This window comes from Doryrhamphus excisus, linkage group LG8 (assembly GCF_037039965.1).
Source record: "Doryrhamphus excisus strain RoL-2023G ecotype Guam linkage group LG8, RoL_Dexc_Guam_v1.1, whole genome shotgun sequence".
Taxonomy (NCBI): Eukaryota; Metazoa; Chordata; class Actinopteri; order Syngnathiformes; family Syngnathidae; genus Doryrhamphus; species Doryrhamphus excisus.
Window position 1 is genome coordinate 3835143 of NC_136364.1, and position 7080 is coordinate 3842222.

Below are 7080 nucleotides of genomic sequence, written 5' to 3' on the forward strand. Positions count from 1 at the left end.
GGCAATTGACCTCTTTTGACCCCCATATAACTTTGTGTTGCAGATCCCAGCATAGTCATGCACATTCACATTTATAATCCACTCCATAAATAGGCCATTTGTCCTGCAGAACCACCTTTCATTCACCCTAAGTCCATAATATATGTGATAGCAAAGCTTAAAATGTACATATGTAGCTTACATATACCGTATGTAGGTTGAACTGAAGTAACAACGTGAGTGCAAGAAGCTGGCTTTGGTTGGATCAACTTTGATAGAAGTCACAAACTCCTCAAAAGTTAATACAAGTTAATATAATATAATATAAGATCCAAAGTTGTTACTGGAGCGCTAATAGGAAAACAGCGTCCATTCTGTAGACACGGCTTGGGGAAACTCCATCACTGACGGCAGCTGGGGGCTTGGTGCTACCCCCCAGCTGCCTGCGGAGCTCCAGAACCCTCCAATTGCAAGTACTTTAATAATTACAGCAGTCACTTTCATTGCAAATGCTGATCCAAAATCGTAGGAGAACACCACCGTTTTTGGAGGGGGAGGGGCGTGAGACATTTTTAGGGCGTATCATTTACTTACAGTTTTTCCACCATTGGCTCATGGTTCCATGGAAAGCCAGGATTTACTAGGTTGCCGGGTTTGGTGTAAGCCTCCTGGATTTCATTCTGGAGACATGACCAAATGAGTCAAATCAGCAGTACGGAACATTCTAGAAGCACAGGATTTGACAAGACAAGACTTTTATGCCGATAGTAGAAAATTGAGCGCTAAAGAATAAGAATACATATTATTTTTCCTGCACAAATGTGGCATTTCAGTGTGCCAGTTTTTTTTTTGGTATCATTTCATGATTGATGAGCTGAAGCTGTACACTATAGCCGAGTACCCCCCCCCCCCTCCACCCCACCCCATGGACTGCAGCCTCTTGCAGCACTTCTCACCAGATGAAATTCTGCACTTTGAGCGGTCACCACGCCAGCCAATCGTAGAGAAGCTCACCAGTCACCTCCACCAATCAGCAGGCTGTTGCTAGGGCTATAAAAAGTGCTCCTTTCTCGCTGCATGGCTTTGACAACTATTGCATCTTGTGAAAAGAAAAAAAATAGGGCGCGCTATTAGGATTCCGCACCAGGCTGTGTTTTAATGCTCGGCTACACACAACAGGGAGACGTTTGGGACGTTTTGTGGCATCACGTGACCAGCCCCAAGGCACTCTGGGAACAAGTCATGGAAGCCTAAATGAATCCCTAGCATGTAGAAATTCAATTTACTTTTTATTTATTTATTGTCCTTTCCCGCCATTGGGGCAGATATTATTGATCTAAATGCCAGGGAAAAGAAATTCCATTCACTAGTCATGTGCTTTCATTTATGTCGACATTGGTTTACATAAGGGCTGCATGGCGGTCGAGTGGTTAGCAGACCTCACAGCTAGGAGACCAGGGTTCAATTCCATCCTCGGCCATCTCTGTGTGGAGTTTGCATGTTTTCCTCATGCTCCGGGTACTCCGGTTTCCTCCCCCATTCCAAAAACATGCTAGGTTAATTGGCCACAGGTATGAATGTGAGTGTGAATGGTTGTTTGTCTATATGTGCCCTGTGATTGGCTGGCCACCAGTCCAGGGTGTACCCCGCCTCTTGCCCCAAGACAGCTGGGATAGGCTCCATGAAGATAAGCAGTGGAAAATGAATTAATGAATGGTTTACATAATGCACAGGACCAACTGAGGATTTGTTTTAAATGTCCATGTTCAAATGAAATCTTGGTTTAAAAATAGCATTTTGTGATTTGTGGTCCTTTAAGGTTGGAGGACACGTATGTTAGCAACAGTGAAATACATGTGGTACTTTGCTTTTTAGCCTTACAGCCAATCAAACATATTCAAATTCTCCTCGTAACCGAAGTCATATTGTTATTTACACCATAAATATTAGACCTACATTTATTTTATCTATACATTTACATTCCTTGGCCATGGAAACGTACCATGGAAGTGTTTAAATGAATTAAAAGAATGCTAAGAATGCATGCTAACACCTAGCATAGGTGCCTATAAGTGGCTACCTCTGAAAGATTTCAGTATAATTATGTTAGCATGCTAACATGTTACACCTAGCATGATAATGATATTGTCTCCTTAAGTTCATATTCATGAAATTAAAAAAAATGTGAGTATCCCCGTTACCCTGCGAACATCTAGCATAATTGTATCTACCTATGAAAATGGATAAAAATGCTACTATGCTAATTTTAGCATGTCATCAATGATAACAAGCTAATGTTCACATGCTAACCCCGAGCATGATAGTGTCTAACCATGAAAACAACCAAAAATGCTACTATGCTAATATTAGCATGCTAGAAATGGTAAAATATCAACTTTAGCATCCTAATACCTAACATGATATTGGTCTTTAAATAAGTGTCTACCCATGAAAATAGCAAAACATGGTAGTATGCTAACATTAGCATGTTAGCAATGCTAATTTTAGCATGCCAACACTTAGAACGATACCATAATGTACCAGAAAGGCTAAACCATTTTTTTTCAGATATACGCAGGCAAAAACATAACCGCTACGCTGTGCTTGCGTTTTGTGCTGCACTTGGCGGAGGTAATAATGACTTATTTTCGTTTAATTAGCGTTTTAATCACTCATTAGCTCCCCATGTGGTCACAGATAAAGATGCATGCAGAAGTGCCACGATTAGACAAAAACGATACCAATAATGGACAAAACAGAACTATCCAGAGAGATTAGCAGCAGTGCTAATGTCAGCGGTATGCAAAAACACACTTTAACATAAGCATGGCTCATTTTAGGCTCCTGTCAGTGGATAGTACATTTCACACAGAACGCCTTGCGGAAGTTTACTGACGTGACTAAACACCTCAAAGATGCACAGAAGATCAGATGAGAAGAACTCCAGAAATATCCCAGCATCAGACGTGGGGAAAGGAAAGAGAAAAAGCAAGGGGACGATGTGAGACAGCTCTATAAATAACCCCCCCGCCTGCAGCCTGTGAGGAGACACTAAGTAGACCAAAGACATCAAAGTGACAACCACTCGCTACTTCCAGTCTCGGCTGCAGAAAAAAAAGGAAACAAAAACCGCGCCCGATTCATTGATTCCCGCCACACGAGGAGCAACATGAGTGACGTGACACAGCAGGAAATGACACGCTGAGATGATTAATGGCGTCAAATATGTGCCGTGTCTGTCTTTGGGGTTGATGCCGTCATTGCTGCAACACCAAGTCAAGACGCAAGCACACAGAGACGGCGGCTGCAACATGAATTATTCACGCTCCCATTTGGACTTTGTATTATTTATACCACGTTCAAGAGGAAGGCTTTAAGAGACTATTTCAAGGAGCACTTGTGTAGACCAGCGGGTGATGGGTGCGGCCTGTGACTGAACAGACTCAGGTTTGAATCCCTCAAATGGGACAGGTCCTCCTGGTTGGGTTGCATTCAGGGAGATTAAAAAAAAATATATATATATAAAACGTACATAAATAAAATAGCATGATTATTGCACTGGTGTGCCTTAGGCTGGCCACAATAAAAGCCCACTCCAAACTGGGGGTGGTTATCTGGTGTGTTCACCACTTGTTTCACACAGTGCAACTCACTTGTTTTTGTTTTCTTGTCCGTAGGTGGGTTTCTTGGCAACACAAATATTACAAAAAAAACTCCTGGAAATGGAAAAAAAAATGCACAAGGAAATCACTGCTCCATATGAAATACTAGAGCCACAGCAAAGCTAAATAAACTAGTTGGGCACTGCCACACTCACCCCCGATGCCATTGAAGTTATTACCATTACCTTTCTTTGCTGATTGCCAAGTTCAACTGGAATGGCCAAATATGGATCCTAAAGGCAGATGAAACGTGTATCATATAATAATCAAGTGGGAGGGGGGTATTTTGAAAAGGGTGCATCTTTTGTCGCCCTCCCCCATCAGTCTGCAAACAAGAGAACAGCACGAGCCAAAATGATGATTCATAACTTCAGAAGCTTCAGTGTGAGGCTGTGACGAGAGGTGAGTTGAAAATAACCACACCCACCCCTTTGCCGCTCAGAGGGAGGTCACCTTCGTCCCTGGGAAAAATCAAACTTTTGCTGGATATGAATTTGAATGTGCTATTGTTGAAGTCCGATGATGTACAGGCCCAGATGTGATGGTGAGTTCATTGAACTTGTCATCCAATGTCATCACTGCAGTGGAATTAAAGTGGCAAAGCGAGGAGTTGGTTGTTTGGGTGGCTTAGCCGGAGTTTGGCTGATTAGATTTCTGATTTTAATGCTTTAATTGCTTGCAAAATGAGAAAAACATAAAAATGACAAGTTGAGTCCATTTTAAGTCAATTGCATGGTGCATAACATGGAACTGCAGGCTTGACTTCTCTTTGCGGGTGACTCATCATGGATGTGGGCACAAGGGATTCCCCATGTAAAATAAAGGAATGTTGCAGGGTGGAACAAGACATTATAAAATATACAAGACAAAATTTGCCATTTCATAAAGACAGGGAAAGAGGAAAAAAAAAGAAAGCGCTTACTACTATGCACAAGTGAGGTATTTTGTGCTGTTGCATGGCAACTGTTTCCACAGAAATCTTCCCTGAGAAACACACTGAATTGCAGCAGCAGCAGCAGCAGCAGCACAGGGAGTATGGACAAACACCACGGCTGCAAACTACAAAAACACCAACAGACATATTGTTACATGATCAAATCAGAGTCAAGCTTCTACGTATTATTATCTTGGCACTGAGAGACGCACCAGTGATGCATCCACAGCTTGAAATATTGCTGATCACACTCCTTTTTGGAAAGCAATGAGGACTGGCAGTCCACTCCGGTTCGGGATGATTTGTGCAGCATCACGCTCCTCCCAGCATCCGTGTCTTACAGTAGAAGCAACAAAAAGCAACACACCCAGCCTGCAAAATACAAGCACGCAAGGAATATGAGCATTGAGATGAATCATCATCTCAAGGGTTATTGGAAGCATCCGGATAGTATTCGCAGAGCTCACTTTTTCCACATTTGATGTTGTCTGTGGAATTCAACTCTTATTTTTGTTGTCATCGTTATGTCCGCCCAAAGAAATGTACCTTTAGTTATACCAGACATTAAAATCGGTCAATAAACTGAATATATTTTCTGTGACTGAAAATGTGTGATTTGTTATTTGTAATAAACATTTGCAAGTATGTCACAAAAAATACTCTTTCATGTTGTCATTATGGGGTGTCTGTAATATTTCTATTGAATTAATAAGGCTGGTACATAAAGTGAAAATAGTGAAGCTCTGTAAATACATGCATTGTAGTACTACTCTAGTAGTTGACTTCCACAGTACATCGCCCATCAAACTGCATTTGATTGCTCTTGGTACAGCACAACATCCCAATCTAATGCAAAACTGCTCAGTCATCAACTTAAAGCCATGCAAAGAAAATGGCCTGCAAGCATTATTGTAAAAATGGAACATCCCGGTTCCTGTGGAAAAGCATTAGCGAGGGAGAATGAATACCAGCATCAAGTCCGCAAAGGCGGTTTTGTCAGGCGTGATGTGTGATAGAAGAGTTTCAGCTAAAAAGAAAGGAAAGGTATACAAAACTGTGGTGAGACCTGCCATGTTTTTTGGTCTAGAGACAGGAAGCAGAAGTGGAGGTAAAAGAGACGAGGATGCTGATGTTCTCAATGGGAGTGACCAGGATGGATAGGATCAGGAAGGAGTACCTCAGAGGGACATTACATGTTAGAGGCCTTGGAGATAAAGTCAGAGAGATGGTTGGGACATGTCCAGAGGAGAGATAGTGAATATATTGGTAGAAGGATGCTACCAAGACCAAAGAGGAGGTTTATGGATGTAGTGAAGGTGGACATGAGAGAGACGGATGCAGAAGACAGGCTTGGATGGAGGAGATTGCTTTGCTGTGGCAAAGTGTTGTTTAGGGTTGTTTAGTCTCTCCAATGTAGAGGTCATCGTGTGCCTCACTACACTGCATAAACAACACTGAATGAGTTTGCTTCTCGGAATTTAGTCTTTGGTATGAACCGGCTTTTTTCTGAAGGTGTTAGCGGTTTCGAAATGCATCCGTACAGTCAATTTATCTGACGAGTCAGCCATGTTTGCAACCACCACTAGGGGACATATATCAAGAAACTACACACCAAAAAATCTACAGTGATTTAGACAAAGGGTGAAACGTCTTCAACAAACAAGAAAAGTCCAGTTGCCTCCATTCAACCTTTATGGCAGGGGTCGGGAACCTTTTTGGCTACGAGAGCAATGAAGGCCAGATATTTTAAAATGTGTATCTGTGAGAGCCATATACATTTTTTTAAACATTGAATGCAATAAAATGTGTGCATTTTTATGTAAGACCAACAGTTTTAGATATAATGGACTCTAATTACGTAGACCAGGCACACTACCCCACGCCAATGGGGTGTGGCCAGCACGCTTTCGTGAGCAGCGCAGTGTCTAATAATAAATCAAATACTTGTTGCCATTAATACAACTTCTGCTGCTGCATAGTTTTGCACCGTACTCCGTAGACGTATTTCATTCTTTTGGCCATCTTCGTCAGAAGGCTTGGTTCTGCAGCTTTAGCTAGGTGACTATTTGACTAAAGGAGGAAAGTTTACATTTACATGTTTTTTTGACATCTCAATGACCGAGGTAGACTACAGCATTACCCAGTAATAATCAAGTTTTGGTGTTTGACCTGGAAAATATCATCAGGAAAGATAGATATGGTTGGCCGTATTGCAGCAGAATATAGATGGACGAATTAAAATGCATAAGAAAGTTGTTGATTTTGAATATTATTTTTAACAGTCATTTCTGTGATGGTTTACTTTAAAATGTTAGCAAAAATACATTTTTATTGTGGTAAGAAATGCTTGAGAGCCAGATACAGTCATCAAAAGAGCCCTACCTGGCTCCCGAGCCATAGGTTCCCTACCTCTGCTTTATGGACTACCCTGACCTGGATGACTGACAATCTTGGCGGACAAATACCGCCATCTAGTGTATCACAGTCAACACGACAGCCACACAC

General features: G+C 41.8%; 1 long non-coding RNA gene across 2 annotated transcripts; it reads right to left on the reverse strand.

Moving 5' to 3' along the window:
• Positions 1-598: 598 nt before the first annotated feature.
• LOC144899620 (uncharacterized) lies at positions 599-4985 on the reverse strand. Of its 2 annotated transcripts, XR_013627896.1 has the most exons (4): positions 4788-4985; positions 4564-4700; positions 936-1078; positions 599-659 (listed from the first exon to the last, which is right to left on the reverse strand). It is a non-coding gene; the product is annotated as an uncharacterized LOC144899620 (long non-coding RNA). The 2 variants fall into 2 exon arrangements; XR_013627897.1 differs by lacking the exon at positions 936-1078.
• Between the last annotated feature and the right edge of the window lie 2095 nt (positions 4986-7080).